This window comes from Sturnira hondurensis, unplaced genomic scaffold (genome assembly GCF_014824575.4).
Source record: "Sturnira hondurensis isolate 20B ecotype Veracruz unplaced genomic scaffold, ASM1482457v3 Scaffold0020489, whole genome shotgun sequence".
NCBI classification, from domain to species: Eukaryota; Metazoa; Chordata; class Mammalia; order Chiroptera; family Phyllostomidae; genus Sturnira; species Sturnira hondurensis.
Window position 1 is genome coordinate 4,938,476 of NW_028093120.1, and position 18,303 is coordinate 4,956,778.

An 18,303-nucleotide genomic window follows, 5' to 3' on the forward strand; every position below is an offset into this window, starting at 1 on the left:
CAGGAGAACATTAAAAAAAATCACATGGCGTTTCCTAATGTGTTTGATCAGGTTTATGCAAGATACTATCTTCTTTCAATCTAGGAGGATAACTTTACTACTCATTCCAACCTCAGAGAACTTCCCCAGTGAACCATGATCATAAGTCTCAAAGCGTGAAAATGGCGCTAGGGGTCACACGGTTACTGATGTCTATCAAATATTTTGGTTTTCTTATGTATATTGCACTAATGTACATGTGTGTGTTGCCTTATTAACCCCTAGTTACTCTGAGTATATGCTATCCCCGTTGCACAGGTAGGGATTACAGTTGGAAAACTTTGTAACTTGCTCAGTGAATGGCACAGGTGAGGTTTCTGGGTGCCACAATCCATGTTTTTACCTACTGTACGTGAACATATGCCCTCCATTTATTCCAAAACCACACTGGCATTTTGAATTCAGTGGTGAACAAGACAAGCAAGTATCTGCCCCCAAGAATAGGGCAGATATGAATTCATGCTGGTGAATTCATTAGAGGCAAGCTAGCCTTTAAAGACAGGTCTTTGAGAGATAGTTGATCACATATTTTTCTGCCAATGTCTCATCTCCTGAAGAGTCTTATAGCTCAGTACCATACGAGTACTGAGGTATGAGGGGCTGAACTGTTTACCCTCAAAACTTGTGGGGTGAAGTCTTCTCAGTACCTCAGAATGTGACTCTGTTTAGAGACAGGGCCTTTAAAAAGGTGGTAATTTGAAATGATGCTATTAAGGTGGCCCTAATCCAGTTTGATTGATATCTTTATAAGTAGAGGAAATTTGTACAAAGAGATACCAGAGATGCTCACACACAGAGGAAGGATCCTGTAAGGACAGTGAGAAGGTAGCCACCTGCAAGCCAAGGAGAGAGGCCTGAGAAAAACCAAACCAGTTGACACCTTGAGCTAAGATGCCTAGCTGCCAGAACTGTAAAAAAAAACGAACAAAATTCTGTTGCTTAAGCCACTCAGTATGTGGTATTCTGCTACAGCAGCCCTAGCCGACTAACGCAGGTGATCTCAGAGAGCTCTTAGAATGCTGATGCCTCAGGTGAGTCCGAAAGGATGAATTGGAATTAGCCCAGTGAAATTATCAATGAAAGAAAGAAAATACACAAAAGACCACAGGCACATGAAAAGATGCTCAACATTACAACTCATTAGGAGAATGAAGATTAAAATGACAATGACATATGACTTTACACCTGTTAGAATTACCATTATCAAAAAGACAAGCGATAGCTAAGACTGGCGTAAATGTGGAGAAAAAGGAACCCTGGCACACCCTGTGTGGGATCGTAGCTTGGTACAACTGCTATGAAAACCAGTATAGGGTTTCCTCATAAAATTAAAAACTAGAACTACCATATAATATAGCAATTCCACTTCTGGAAATATATCCAAAGGAAATGAAAACACTAACTTGAAAAGATATCTGTGCACCCATGTTTATGGTTGCATTACTTACAATAGCTGGTATATAGAAACAACCTGTGTGGCCTCCCCGTGCTTACCCCAGGCTGCGTTCTTACGCTGCCTGTGCAGAAACAGGAGGCAGAGTGAACACATGCCCTCCCTGCCCCTCCCCAAGAAAGCAAAAGAATGAAAAAATTCCGTATGTCCATACATATACAAATGGATAAAGAAGCTGTGGTACATATGTATACAATGGAATATAGTTCAGCTATTGAAAAAAAAAAACAAGGAAACCCTACATTTCCAACAATATGTATAGATCTTGAAGGCATTAAGTTAAGTGAAATATGCCAAAGAACGACACATAGGGTGTGTATGATCTCACTTCTATGTGGAACCTAAAAACAAGCAAACGAAGAAAACCCCAAACTAATGCAAAAAAAAAAAGATCAGACTTGTGTAGCAGAGGCAGAGGGTAAGAGAACGATGGAATTGGAGGAGGGAGAACAAAAGGCATACATCTCTAGTTATAAGATAAATAAATGCTAGGGACATAGTGTACCACACGGTGGCTGTAGCTAACACTGCTGTATGATAGATGGTGAAGCTGTTAATGAGTAAATTCTAAGAGTTCTCATCATAATGATCGTTTTTTTCTTTTCATATTATCTATATGATAAATGGTTATTAGCTGAACCTATTGTGGGAATCATTTCACAATGCATGTAAATCAAACCATCATGCTGTCCACCTTAAAATTATACTGTGATATATGTCTATTATTTCTTAATAAAACTAGAGGAAAAAGGTATCATTGAAGGAAAAAAACATTCAAAGCAGAAAAATAGCCCCAGGAGGACATGAGGATATGAAGAAAAAACATGCACTCATAGACAACAACACAAATACATACATACATATGTGTGTGTGCAATATATAACATTAACATAATAATTATAGTATAACATTATAGAATATATTGCTTTATATATTAAAATTATTAGAATCTTTGCTAGCTTGCACTTATCACACATGAGGCTAAATATTATGTGTGTGTATATAAGGAAGCATGTAGAGACAAAATTCAGGCATAATAAGAATAAGTAATAGATTAAGAGTTCAAACATTTTTAGTCTCCTGGAGCCTATTAAACTTCTTTTAATTTTACCACTTTCTTTGTAGTTCCTACTGTCATTGAGACTTTACTGCCATAGTTATTTTCCTTACAGTTTTTACCAGTGTTCTCACACACTATGTAATTTTATTCCTCCACTGGCTTAAAAAATTATATATAAGTAAATTTGGAAGTTCACATAATTAACCTAAATCTTAAAAACTACCTCTCTTGAAAATACAAGTGGTATATTTAGCAACACTTTTTATATCACTGTTGTGAAAATAACAGTGATGCAATTCATTATAAAATGTGTGTATATGTTTAATATGTCAATTATGTTATATTTATATTTAAATATATAAGGTCGGTCCAGAAGGTGCCCAGCCACATAATATGAAAAACATAGACACTTATTGACAACACTACAAGATAGGAGAAACATTGTACCCCATACAATGACACCTCAGTCCCCTTCAAGGTAAACATCCTGGGACCTCACACAGTTCTCCCAATTGCCATCAGCTTCTGCAGCATATTTTTCTGAATCTCAACAGTCTGAAATCTCTTCCCTTTCAAAGGTGATTTTAGTTTTGGGAAAAGCCAGAAGTTGCAGGTGCCAAACAGAGCTGGGGTAAGGGGTGCTAAGTCACCTGGGTGATTTGATGTTTCATCAAAAAACTCTGCAGCAGTTGTGATGCATGAGCATTGTTGTGATGAAGCTGCCAATCACCAGTTGCCCATAGTTGCAGCCTTCTGAATCATCTGAATAGTTTCCATGGAGAGATGTTCAAGCTTAATGCAAAATTTGATGGAGATTTGTTACTTTACTTGTTCAGTCATTTTTAATGTAATGGTCACACAGTGCACATGTTCACTCAATAGTATCTACCGTCCTCATTGACTAGTACAGTGAAGTTATTATTGTTCATGCATGCACGTTCCAGCCCACCGTCCTTGGCTGCCAGGTTACATTGATGTTGCACAAACAATTCTGTTTATATAAGTAATGGCTGGCCTTTTTCTGGACAAACCTCGTATATGCTACATAAAGCATTGTTTTTACTTTGACAAAATACATAATAGGAAAAGTGTGAATAGTAACATCAAATTTCATGCACTCATGAAATGAGTGAGCTACACTCACCTGGCTGGTGTAGCTCAGTGGATTGAGCGTGGTCTGCAAACCAAAGGGTCGCCAGTTCGATTCCCAGTCAGGGCACATGCCTGGGTTGCAGGCCAGGTCCCCAGTGGGGAATATGTACAAGGGGCAACCACACATTGATGTTTTTCTCCCTCTCTTTCTCCTTCCCTTCCCTGTCTAAAAATAAAATAAATGAAATCTTTTAAAAAAATGTTTTCACTTCAAAGCAGACTGCATTTTGGAGAAATCGTTTAAACCTTGGATTTATTCTTGTATCATCTTAAATACCAGAAAAATATACCTTGGAATATCAAAATACTAAAACATTCATTCAAAATGAATGAACAGACAAATAAAGCACATGTCTCTCTGAAAGATGCTGGGATTCTGGTTTGACTCGAGTATATACATTGTCTCTAGAAAGACTAGACTAGAATGGTGTGTGGTCTATGCACTGTACCTCTGACAGAGATGGCACCTAATGTCCGTCTGCTTACTGAGTCGGGATCGCATTCCTTTGTCTTCATTGATGCTTCTATTCAAAGAGATTTTTGTAAGGATTCATTATCAGTTTTACCAGAGTTTGGTACACAGTAAGCACTCAAAGTATACAGGTAAATTTAGTTGAATTATTAAGTTTTGTCAGGGAGCTTTTAAAAACTTCAGTTGGCATAAATGACTGGGTGTGTTAAATGTGACCATAACCTTGTTGTGTTGTCTGTAGGTTAATATATATTGATCTTATATTTTCGGTATTTGGCAAATGCTGTTTCCCTTACTAATTTGCCCACACTTGGTGATAAATATACCCACAACCCCCAAATACTAAAAAATATTCTAAGATTATTTCAAAAGTTTGAAGATAATATAATTTGGTTGTATTTAGTGACCTTGAGAAAAAAATAAGTCCAGTCATAAAGCAAAAGTGTTTTTAAAAGAACAGAAAAGAACAGGTTTTGTTCAGTTTTCTGTCCTTCAGTAGGCTTACAAATATAAGGTGAGGCGAGGCTTTTGTGAGAGGATTTGGTCATGAGGAAGAGACCTCATGAATGTTGTTAGTGCCTTATAGAAGAGAAAATAGAAAGATCCTTTGCCCCTTCTGCCATGTGAGGGTACAAAGAGAGACTTGCAACTGGAAAGAGGATTCACCTGATCATTCTGGCGTCCCGACCTCAGACTTTCAGCCTCCGGAATCATGAGAGAGACATTTTTTGTTGTTTATAGTGTTGGTGGCGATGTTAGACCTCAGGTCTTGAGTTTGGCGAAGACAGAATTCAGAGCCAAGAACTCTAGTGCAATAAGTTTATTTAGCCTTTTATAAAGAAAGTCTCAGGGGCAGAAGAAATGAGCCAGATGGGCAGCATGGCCTTGGTGAACAAATTACAGAGGCAAAAGAAGGCCCTTGGAGCTGAGGAAAAAGAAAGCGAAATACAGGTTTCAGGAAACGAGGAAGGGAAAGGCAGACATGATCTGGACTCTAGATTCTAGAGCGTGTGTGCACACTGGGCCCCTTGCCTTGAGGCTTTCCCCCCTATTTTCTAAAGGCCAGCATTTGAGGGGAGGTCTGGGGGCATGTCAATAGAAATTCATCAGCTTTTTAGTTCTGTCCTTTCAGAGTCAGGATCTCTACTGATTAGTCAGTGGTAGGGCAGGGGCTCATTAGTCATTGCATCTGGTCCTGATGTCAGCCATGGCATGTGTCATCCGATTGCTGCTCCTCTGGGCCTGGGGCTGAAATATACCTGAGGCCTAGATGTCATCTCTAGTTTGACCAAAACCCTGTCATTATGGTCCACAGACCTGAGGCCTTGTTCCTAAGATTATTTTATGTTGATCAGAATCTCATTGTCCTGGGGCTTAATGCTTAAAGGACTGGTCATGCAAGGGCTTGCAGTGAGTGGGTTCTTCAAGGCTAATCTCTGGTCCCCTCAGTCCTCCTCTAAGTGGTCTAAGCTACATGACTAATGGCATGCCAGGGGAGGAAAAGTCACCCCAGGGGCAAGGTTCTGGCCTATAATTGTTGTTTTCAGTAGGTTTGCCTGTTGCTAGACAGCTGGGACCTTCCACCCTGGTGACATTTCATACCTGGCCTACGTTTCTGCTTTGTGTATGTTGGTCTAACAGCCCACTCTATCAATAAGGCATCCAGTCTGTAATTTTTTTATTTATTGCTTTTAGAGAGAGGGGGGTAGGGAAGAAAGAGAGAAATGCTGATTGTATTAGTTCTGTATGCGTTCATTGGTTGATTGTTGTACACACCCTTATGAGGTATCGAACCCACAACCTTGTCATGATCTAACTAACTGCACTACGTGGCCAGGGCCAGCCTGTGGCATTTTGTTGTAACAACCCAAATGGACTGACACTTGTCTTACTAATAACTATGAGCTCATGTTCAAAATAAAGGTTAACTTGCCTATTAAGGACTATGCAGTACAATAGCACTGTCAGTGTGTTGTATAAAAATATTCATTCATTGGAGAACATCAAGTGAGTAGAATAGGAATAGAACTAAATATTTTTGAAATAAAAGAGAAGAAAAAAGCTTAAGAGCATGTTTGTGTTAGGGCTACATCAGCGCATTAGAAGTTTTGTGTGAATTAGATGACTTCACTCACATGTGGAATCTAATGAGCAAACTGAACTAACAAGCAAAACAGACACAGACTTCTAGATGGAGAGTTTATTCTCCATCTCATGAGATTGTAAAGATGGAGAGCTGGGTGGGGGACAGTTAGGGGGCGGAGGGACTGAGCAAAAAGGAAAAGGACTCACGGGCATGGACCACAGTGTGGTGATTGCTGGGGGGAGGGTTACAAGGGGACTGACTGGTAATGGAAAAACACAATAAAGATGAAATAAATACATAATTAATTAATTCATGTTAAAGAGCCAGGACAATACCCTTCCCTCTTGCTGCTTAAAGTTCCGCTGTAGTGAACAGATTCAGGCTGCATCCCAGCCCCTGGCTGCGCCCTCAGCAGGTGTCATGTGCGCTGCCCCCGCAGAAGCGGCAGTAAACACGTGCCAGACACTGCAATGAATTTAAAGTGGAACATATGTGTGTATAGCATACACATGTATCTATAATATGTAATTGTATATCATGTGCATATACATGTTACATGTTATATAATTATGTAGAATTAAACATCTCATATATTTTATAATATAGGATGTGTGACGTATAATTATATATCACACATGTCATATACATCATGTATCTACTATATATCTTACATCATGGATAATATGCATGTGCTGTGTGTGATATATATGATTAGGGTATATATGAGAGAGATTTATTTTAAGAAATTATCTCATGAGATTGTAGAGACTGGAACGTCCAACATTTGTAGGTCAGGTCAGGTGATGCACACACAAGACAAGAGTTGATGCTGTGCCCTGAATTCCAGCAGGGCTAAAAATACAGGCAAGGTTTCTATGCTTCAGTCTTGAGGAGAATTCTTTCTTCAGGAGACTTCAATCTTTGCTCTTAAAGCCTTCAATCGAGTGGATAAAGTTTTATGTAGTCTACCACTCACTGAGATAAAATAATCGAGTAGTAACAGTTTAAATTACCAGTGAAATTCTAATTAAACCAACAACAATGATAATAATTTTCTATCTTTCAGAAAAACTCATGTAAATCACTAATTTCAATACACTGGAAGTTAGCTAAGTGGTCAGAATCACTTGTTTCTTTTTCTGGGTAAGTATAGTCTTATGCTTTGTCCAAGTCAGTGGTGATGTTTTTGTATTGTTAAGTAGCGGGATTCTGTAGATCATAAAAATCTCCTCTGTTTTAAATCTCACATACCAGGAGATTTCACCTCTTAGACTTAATTTATAGCTAAAAAACAAGCCCTTTGGAGGTTTTCTACTTCTTGTCCTAATCAAGTTTGAGTTTCATTAAATGAGAATTCCACAAAGTTTATCTACCTCAATACAGCATAAATATTTTCTCTCTGTTGCACTTACTTATTATATCCTGGTGCTGTATGACTGTCTGGTGTTAGAAACGGTTGTATATTCCACTGAATGAATGTTGCGGAAATAGGCCTGGTGAGGCTGAACGGTGTCTTATGTTTAAGAATCCCCTATGGTCTTCTCCACTGAGGGTGTGGCATTTCACTAGCCAGGAGAAAAATAGCTTAATTTCATGGTTTACAAGTTAGGAAAATAGTACTTTCAATAATGAAAATTAGGATCTATAAAAGAATAGAAAAGGGAATGTAACTACAGTGTTATGGGAAACAATATAAAGATTAGCTCATTAAATTAGAACATAACATAACCACGGTATTCAGTGAGTACTTCAACAGCTAGTCAAAGTAGAACCCAGTGTGAAAGAGAAGAGCGTGAGTGTGAATCTTAGGTCACTCTGTGAGCTCTGTGACCTTGGCTAATTCATTCTGTGTTTACTGAGTCTATTTTCTCTCTGGCAGAACGCCAGGATGGCTATGCTCATAGAAGGTGGTTGGCAATTATGTAATTGTTCTGTAAATTCTAGAGTCTATTCGAAATAGGAGGTATATCAAATCACACTTAACATTTAAGTTTTCTTTTTCGGAGGGAATAATGCAGTGAATATAGGACTGGGATGGGAAGCAAGAAACCTTGGTTCAATAACTAATAATTTGCCCTCTCTTAACCTCAATATTTTTGGATGACAGTGATTTTTAAACGGGGTTGTGGTAGGGAGAAAAAATGCCCTGTCTTTTATACTCTAAAACTCTTAATATTACTTATAGCTTTATTCTAAATAGCTATATAAATATATCTCTATTTAAATTAGACCAATAAATTATAATTTCAAGAAGGTATTAATGAGTCATACAAGACCTCACAGAGCAAGTCAGCAGCTGTGTTGAGATAAGAAATTTAGCCTAGAGTCCGGAAACTGTCACTACGGGGCGAGTGTTCTTTTACTGAAATTCCCTACCTTGATACTTTTAGTTACTATAATCTAATTGATTCTGTTATTGTAGATCACTATGGGAAATATTGATATACTAGGGCACTTCCATTCAGTGTTTCAGATTCTGTGCTAATAAATTAGAACAACCGGAAGCATAAGGCAGAGCGTCTGCCCCAGGAAATGTAGTCTCGCAGAGGATCTCAAGTATTGCTTTTTTTTTTTTTTTGTATCAGATGGCGTAACAAACCTCAGTAATGTACAATGTGCTTTGCATACTTAGGTTAGACAACTACCTTCAACATTTGCTATGAGGTGTCTCAAAGGGAAGGATAGGAAAAATTCATTGCTTTGCTCATTAACAGTATAGTGAAGAAAGAGATACATCATTCTGAAAGAACAATGAAGAATCCTAGTTATATCAGGAATTTGTACATTAGATATGGCATTTTAAAATCCTGTGCCTGATTATGTATGCACATGTAACAAATATAAATCATCCTCTTCATATACATTTTTTAAAATTTAATCTTCATGACAAACCTGTGGGATAGATTCATTCCGGTATTACAAATGATGAATCTAATGTTCAGATATTAGGATGCATAATTTTCCTATTCGTCTTCCTCATTAAATTGTAAGTTCTTGGAAAAGAGCATTAATAGTGGAAACAGCTTGCTTCTCCTGAATTATTTGTCCCATGAAAGCTGTGTGTATTTGAGCAACTTACTTAACCTCTCTAAATATTGGTTTCCTTGCCTATAAAGCATAATTACCTGAAAAGAATATAAAGTCTTGATAGGGCCTGGCACATATTAGTTATGCAATGCACACTTCCTACACTTAGGGCACCATTCTATGCAGTAGAGGACCCATGAAGAGATCAGTAATTATGTGGGAGGGATGCCATCCATAATATATGCATGAGAGCTTCTCATACAACTGGCTGCTTCGAAGCTCTAAAAGGGTCTAACCCATTTATTAGTTGTTTGTAAAATCATAAATAAGTTGCAGGTGATAGGGGTATGCCATTTTAATAACTCAGTGGAAGCTTAAGGGATTCTTGCCTAAATCCAGGTAAATATTAAAGCTTTCCACTTTGGCAGATATTTTCTTATAATTCTTTTTATTCCATTTCTCAAACACACACAGCATCATGATACAGAAATGGTAAATGTGGAGTAGAGCTTAAACTGAAGTGCACACACGAGAACTTTCTTTATCTTGACTTTTACACCTTGGTCAAACCTAGCACATAATATAAAACTTTCACACCTAAAATATAATCCATATGTTGCAATTTGGGGGACAAAAACACAGTGTTTACAAACACATCCAAACTGATAAAAACAATATTCGATCACCAGGACAGACCAGAGCATTCAGGGTCATTTAATTACCATTTGGAACCAAAGGAACCAGCTGTCAGTTCTGCTACTTATATCCAACTGACCTCTTTTTCACAGGGAGACCAATGTTAATCACTCTTCAAAGCAATGTAGCTTTGACTTAGAGATGATCAACTTGTGACAAAGACACCAACGGATTAAGAGTGTAACAAATTTCCCGTGGAAGCAGGACACATAGAAGACTTCTTTCTTCTTTTAAACATATAATCTTTATTATATTTTTCCCATTACCATTTAGTCCCCTTAAACCCCGCTCTCCCCAGCAATCACCACACTGTTATCCATGTCCATGAGTTTGTTTTCCTTTTTCTCCTTTAAACAACATTGAAGAAGCTTGAAAAAGCTCCAATTGTGATATGCAGCTGCTAACCCTGCACTCAAAAAGGCTGAGATTCTTTAAGCACAAAATAAATAAGGAAATTCTGTCACTCAATATTGGAAACGTGAATAGTTTACTTATTTGCCAGTGCAAAAGGTGTGTTTTAAGTTCTAAATTCCAAAACTTCAAGGGAGGCCTTATTTTTACCTTCTATTGCTTCATTTCCCTTGCTATTCAATTTCACAATTACAAAGATCAATCCTTCCAAGTAGTTGATTGATTGCTATCATTGATCTTGTACACAGATGGTGGAAAAAAAACACATAAGTCTTGCTTGGCGCTTCAGCAAATTTCCTTCATTAAGTGTTTATATTGGCAAACCTGGAATATATGTTCTTGGCTTGAAAATGGTTCCCTGATGGGCATAGATTGCTAGCCATCCCCCTGCTCACTCTTATAAATTTTTAAACGAGGACAGTGGTAAAACGGAATCGAAGAGAAGAAAGTACCACTTTCTAAACACAAGAGGGAGAAACAAACATAAAATTTCACTAGGGTCAATGTAAACTGACTTTAAACTTCTAAAATCCTTCCAGAAATGTCAGATAATATTTTATCCCTAATTTCTTTTCCCTCCTTTCTAAAGTCTCCATATTCTGTTTTCTGTAGACCTTCTTACAAGGGTATGTTGGTATTCTCAGCTGGAACTGAGACCCTTAGGCTGAGAATGAAAAATAGAGCTCAGACACTCAGGTGAGCAGCATTCGCAGGCTCACCTGTGTGGCTGCCCTTGGAAGCAGCTTTCATCTTTCCGTCAGCCTGCATTGCCTCCACAGCACCTACCAGCGCTAGAAAGATTTCTCTGGGTCTAGCTCAAAATTATCCAATGATTGCTATTTTATGTCTACTGTTGTGGGTACCAAAAAGGAGCACCACCAGTCCTTTCAAATATTCACTCTCCTTCTTTGCGCCTTCCGTCACGTCTCCTTCCTGCATGCTATGAAGACATTTAATCCAATTCAGTAAATATATAAGAAGAGTGTTTAGTACTTTGTTGGATACTGTTTTTAAAAAGCTTATTAACTACTAAGGAAGGTGGGCATGTAAGCATATATAATTAAGTATGATGAGTAACCAAATTGGACTACACTGAAGTTATAGAGGTTAAGCGAGAACAAGCAAAGATGAATGTTTCCACTGGGGGAGGGGAGAAAGAGGATCAGGAGAGAATCCTCAGAAAGACAACCTGTGCTGAATTTTGGGAGATTGTGAGGTTCTGCCTTTTTTTAAGATCAAAAGAGACAAATAGGTAATTTGGAAAAAGCAACTATAGTCTAATCTTGGAGACTTTCTTCTCTCAAAGAAGAGTAATTCTTTTTTTAAAATCTTTTTAAAATTTAATTCTTGTTCAAGTACAGTTTTCTGTCTTATATTCCCAGCCCTGCCTCCCTCAGTGCTCCCCACCTCCTTCCCCCTTCCATCCCCCTTGGTTGTTGTCCATGTGTCCTTTATACTAGTTCCTGAAGAGTAATTCTTGACCCCAACCCGCCCTTGGCCTCGCTACCTCTTTTCACGTCCGATGAAGCACACTTGCTCTGCTCGGTTGAACAGCCAACTCCGCTGATTACTCCAGTCTATGTTTTCGCTACAGCTCCTGTACTCAGCTGGAATTTTTTGTCTTATTGCCCCTGTCTTACTTTTCTTTCTTTAATGCTGCCTCAGAATTAACAGATTTTATTCCTATATGGCTCATCAACTTTACTTATTAAGCTTTTCACATGAAAGTGTTTCAATTTTCTCATCTCTAATGTGGTAGCAACGGTACCAACTTCAAAGACTCCTGGTGAGCAGTAAGTTACTATGTGAAAAGGGCTTAGAACAGTGCAAGGCACACTGTACAGATTCAATTTATATTCTCTGTTAATGAAATATCCAAGGAAAGCACCTCATATCCAGAAGCCTATTCTTACTTTTTCACATACATCACCTGTGTATCCTCCTGGAAAACTCCCAGTTTGAAATGAGATCTTTCAAAGTTCAATAAATATTTGAAAGAATGTAAAAGGCTGTTTGGGCCAGACACTGTTGGATTAACATCCAGCAGAACTTTCTCAAGTATGGGTAAAAAGGACAATTAACTATAGTTCTACCTTTTTATAGAAGGTGCATCTTTTTTTCATCTAAAGCAAGTATATTTTAGTTATAGATTATTTTATGGGAACCCCCCAGTGGGATTGTTAGGGGTCAGTATAGAGGCTGCAATCCCACCAAGCTTCCCTCATAGCTAAGCGCAGCCATGAAAGTATACTCTGGCCGATGACACGTGGGTATCACTGTTAGCTCCTGACCTTCAAACCACAGGCTGTTGAATTCCCTGCTTCCTTTCTTCTTCAACTATAACACTAGGGAATTGTCCTGGTGAGGAATTATAACCTACCCCACCATTCTTCTGACATTGTTTCTGTAAGTGCTGACTCTGACTAACATGTGGCTTGTAGATGAACAGCATGTTTACATAAGAATCCTAGGAACTAACTTCAAAAGATACAGACCTCAAACTCCAGGCATCCCAGCTCCAGATTTGCTGACTTTCACTGTAGAGCCAGGATGATGTGAAATCAAGATGACGTGAATCCAGAATGATGCACTTGTCTTGTTGGGATGTACTGCGCTTGTCTGCACACGGAGAACTTTGCAGGCCCCTCCCTTGATCTCTTTGTTCTGTTCACTTCCCCCTCCTTATAAAAACTTCTGCCTCCACTGAGATGGGGAGATGGGCTTTGTGACATGAGTCCCCCATCTTCCAGACGGCTGGCAGCTAAGGAAAACCACTTTCCTTTACATCAGCACCTGCCTCCAAAAGCCTTCTCACCTTTGGATGGATACAGGAGAAAGAGGGGAAAAATTTCAATTCCATCATCATTGTAAGTTAGGCTGTACCCAGAGAAATATGCAAATCAGCTTTAATTTGCATTTGCAGTTAAACTCCATAGTAAGTATAAATCTACATTGAATTTATGTACTTTGATATACTGTATTTTCTCCCTATTCTAATATTTTTACTATAAAATATTTGAAGCATGTAATATAACATTTAACATCTATTCTACCTCTAGGTAAGAAATGTTTCTTTGAACGCAGGGGGAAGAAAATGTCAGTAGTTATAGTCTCTTTACCTCATCTACTTTCATCTTTTCCATATCAATTTAGTTGTAGAGCAGAAACCTATAAGCAGCCATTGCACCGATATCATGACTCCATCAGACTGACGTATTGCCACACAACTTGTATGGGTTCCAGGGACAGTCTCTTCATGAGACTGAAGTTTGAAAGACTAGAAGGAATTCTATTTCTGGAGACTAAGAGCCACTCTCACCTCTCCTATCAGTGAAAAAAAAGATAATATGTTAAATTATGTTTTCCCAAAAAGAAAGACTACTTATTGTCAAAATCTAACTACGAGCTATTCCTTAGGAGATAGAAGAAATACAAGTATCACTTGTAATAAGTGAAACTAAGTGTGGACATTCATGCTCATCACAGAATAATAACTTTCTAAACAATATCTCTGAAAAAATTCCCTCTTAAAGCTTCGGAGATAAAGTGCAATTTATATTCATACTTTTTCATCTCATTAGAATCTTTTGTGAGAAATCTTTAGCCTGAAGCATCTGTTGCTGCTTGTAGAAATGTGGTTAGAAAGCAAAATTTAACTATTTGGGCTACCAAACTTTGCATTAAGTTGGTCTAGACAAAATTTCCTTGGGCTTTTCAATTAATTAACAAACTTCACTATTTTTTAAATGACTTAGTTTTCTCCATTGCCATTGAGTCCCCCCATACCCCCACCCCAACGTTTACCACGCTGCTGTCCATGTCTGCAGTCCTGTTCCTTTTTGCTCAATCTCTCCACCTCCTCATCCCCTCCCTTAGCTGTCAGCCTGCTCTCTACCTATGAGTCTGTCCCCGCTTTGCTTGTTAGTTCAGTTTGTTCTTTAGATTCCACATATGAGTGAAATCACATGGTATTTGTCTTTCTGTGAACGGCTCATTTCACCTAGCATAATGTTCTCTAGGTCCATCCATACTGTTGCAAAGGGTAAAGTTTTCTCACCACACCTCTTACAGTGTGAAAGAAGTGAGATGTTTGTCTCTCACAATTATAATTTAAAGCTTGCCTAGAACAAGATGATAATTTTCCTCATCAACTTATCGTCCTTCCCCCAAATAGAAATGTGCATTTAAATGAGAAATATAGGATGTATTAAATTTAATATAATAACTTCTCTTGAACATTTCAAAATTTTCTACTTTCACCCTTAGGGGAATTATTTACTCATTTCTCTCTTTTAACATTAGATAAAACATTACTTGTACAACATTGTTTAAAGTCTCTGCACCCTCACACCCTTCCAGCTGCATATTAAGTTATTAATATCTAAATTCTTTCTGCATAGGTTGCATTTCAATTACTGGCATAACTATTTTGAATTTTTTCAAAAGCAAAGTACAGTAGACATATATAATATTTATTCCCACAGAAATAAGTTAAGGTTTTTATTTTACATATTTAAAGGCTATCATGATGAAAATCTTTATTGAAGAATTACTTTAAGTTGCTTGTTTGCCCTATGAGGCTGATTTATCTGAAGCCCTCGCCCACTCCTCTCTACAGTCACTTAAGGCCCGAGGACACCAGGAACTGAGCTTTTCTTTTGTGATCTTTTAGAGCTGTCCTTTCAAAAGGTTTAAATGGCAAGTTATGCATCATTAGCAACCTATCTGAATATCTGGAGAAAAAAACTAAAGGAGTTAGCAGATAAGTATATATATACTTATATATATAAAACTTATATATATATATAATAAAGTATAGATTAAGTGACACATAACTTGAAATATTCTTGGAATGTTGGCATTCTTGGAATGTAACATTCTTGGACTATTAGATATTAAAATAAAATAACAAAATAACATAAATAACAAAATAACATAAATGGGCCTGGCTGGTGTGGCTCAGTGGATTGCGCACAGGCTGCAAACCAAAGGGTCACCAGTTCGACTCCTAGTCAGGGCACATGCCTGAGTTGTGGGCCAGGTCCCCATTGGGGGCATGTGAGAGGCAACCACACATTGATGTTTCTCTCCCTCTCTCTCCCTCCCTTTCCCCCTCTCTAAAAATAAATAAAAAGAATAAAAAAATAACGTAAATGAGCTAAACATCACACTTTGATTTTTTAAATTGCTGCTCTTTACCCAACACACTAAATACATTCAATACTCTTATTAATATTATTGTTTAAAAACCTATGACTATTTAAGTTTTGGGTATTCTATTTACATTTTTCTAGATAATAAACTCCACTCAGCTTCTTATCTGAAATTAATTACCCCTACAAACACAAGTCCCATGGCACCTCAAAAAAGCCTCCTCCCAGTGTAACTCCCATTCTGAACTAGGTAAGAATTTTGGAACTACTGAACTACATGAGAATGTTGGAATCCAATCTTAGCCAAGCCAAGACACACAGTTTCCTTCAAGAAACGAAAATTTTAAAAGTGATGTATGGAGCAACATGAAGGACAGACAGATGTATAGATGATCTCCAGGAAGTGAAGGAAGAGCGTCTGTGGTAGTCTGGCCGACAGGAAGTCATCTTTAAATTTGCTTATGTTGGCTAAAATGTGGAGAAAAGCAGAATTATGCAAGATGTTCTGTATATTGTCTCGTCTGTGGAGACTCAGTAAAAGGTAACAAGGAATGGTTGTATACAGTCTGAGGTCCTCTGATAGAGTAACAGCATTTCAGCTATCATTTCTCCTTGCATTTGCTTTTTGTCATAATACTTTTTTCTCAAACATTAGAAAGAGCTGCAGTATTCTGCAAATGAACATAGAGAATGATCCAGATGTCAGCTTTTTTCTTGTCTCTTAAGGTCTCAGAGAGATAGACCTGCACCTCCAGTTTCCATTTCTCGTAGAACCTTGCGCGTTCTCCAAGTCAGCACATTTATGGCGCTCCAGTTCTCAGGACCTCCTTGGGTTCTGCTCACACTGCTGCAGCGCATTTACCACCTGTGGTTCCACATGTGCCACCTCAGCGGCAGGCAGTTTCAAAAGATAGGAACGTTAGGAATCTTTCTCGTTTAAACAAACAAACACACACCAAAAAAAAAAAAAGGAAATAAAAAAGAAAAGAAAAGAGAAAAAGAAACCCTCCTGCAACATACATCGGCAGGGGTAAGTTCAGAGCTATTATTCGGGTGATATTCATTGCTGGTAAAGTCAGACTGGCTTTGACGGCTGTTGCCCACTTTGATCGCTTCCCTATGGTTGTCCATTCCACCATATAAGTTGTCAAGCATTTTAAATGCCATCCTTGAATGCGGTAGAGTGGGAGGAAAGATGGAGATGTTAAAACCTCAAGAATAGAAACGCTTTCAACAAAGAATATACACATCTAGTTTTAAAGTTCTTTAGCTCGCCTACTCAATCCCTTCTTTCTCATATCTTTTCAACTCTCTTCTCCCTCAGCCCTAAATTCTATTCATGTATTATGTTGAGCAGCTCAGCTATCGCTTTCCTTCATTTAGTGATTTTCCCTAACCCATGTCTCAAGTTTACAGATTCTGCTACCAAGTAGTTTAGGGATTATCTCTCTGGACAGATAAAATTGCTTCCTTAAAAGTAAGCATGATACCAATTATAAGGATCACACCTTGTTTGTTTAAGCAGACTTTATTTTTAGAGCAGCTTTATGTTCATAGTAAAATTGACCTAGAGGTAAAGAGTCCCATCTGTTCCCTGCACCCTGGCTCCCACACAGTGCCTCCCCCACTGCCTGGATTTGGGTAGGAACAAGGCATAATTAGGAATATGACAACAACAAAAACAATATAGCATAAAGTAACTTTAAGAAATCAGTATTCACATGCATATTACTTATATTTGAAATCATTCTCTGAAGTTACCAAATAGGTCATCTGTTTGTAGCCCATGTACCCCACAGCTCTCATATGGACCTCCAAAAAAAAGGACATTGTAATTAGCATAACTGTGACATTTCTGCAGCATAGGAAATCATTGTTTTAAATACGTCTTTCGTTTAACCAGTCCCTAAGAAAAATAAATCAAATTCCTTCTGACACCTCAAGCTACCTGTTTATTCAGAACTGATCTTATATGTTAGCATTTCCAACCTTGGAAAAATGATCTGATGAAAAACAGGAGACATGATCACAAGTGCATTTTTTCCTCTCACTGCCGCACATTCACATTAATAATGTATATTGATTGATGTGCCCTATCTGCAAACTAGTGGGAATGCTGGTTGGATATTTTCCTGTAATCTCAGACTCTGTTATAGCTCACCGTCCCCATGTAATCCTCCCTAACTCAGATTCCTTTAGCAAACTTTTTTATCTGTGTTACTTATTCTTAGTCTTATTCTTAGTCTTACATGACTTGAGATATTTTAATCTTTATGTTCTAATAGCTAACCAAGTTTAAAATTAGATACTTTTTAACCTTTAAGCTTTCTTTCTTTCTTTAAAAAAAGACTATATCTCTTTAAATCCCATTGCAAACGAACTTCCTACTGATAACTATTTCCTATCTGACCTCAGGTCATCACCCCATACCTGAATCAGTATTAAAATGGCTTCTTTGCTTAATTCTCACATTCATTTATCTCAGTCAAAACTGACCTAATTTTTTTTCAGAATAATTTTACTGTTTCCCTAGGAAACTACATCATTCCCAATTACCGCTCTTTTCAAATCTATGCTTGGGTTTATGCTTTTCTGACTTCACTCTGTATATCCAGAATTATTTAAGTAGTAAGTAGCTGGGCTGACAAAACTTCTACAAATATATCATAAAAGGTCTTTCCAGAAAAAGCCCAGCCATTGTTAATATAATGAGAACAGTTTGTGTGACATTCATGTAACCTGGCAGCCAAGGAG

The 18,303-nt window shown here is 37.9% G+C and overlaps 1 pseudogene; it reads left to right on the forward strand.

The window, feature by feature from the left end:
• Positions 1 to 1,516: 1,516 nt before the first annotated feature.
• Positions 1,517 to 1,624, forward strand: LOC118975733 (uncharacterized; annotated as a pseudogene).
• The last annotated feature ends 16,679 nt before the right edge of the window (positions 1,625 to 18,303 follow it).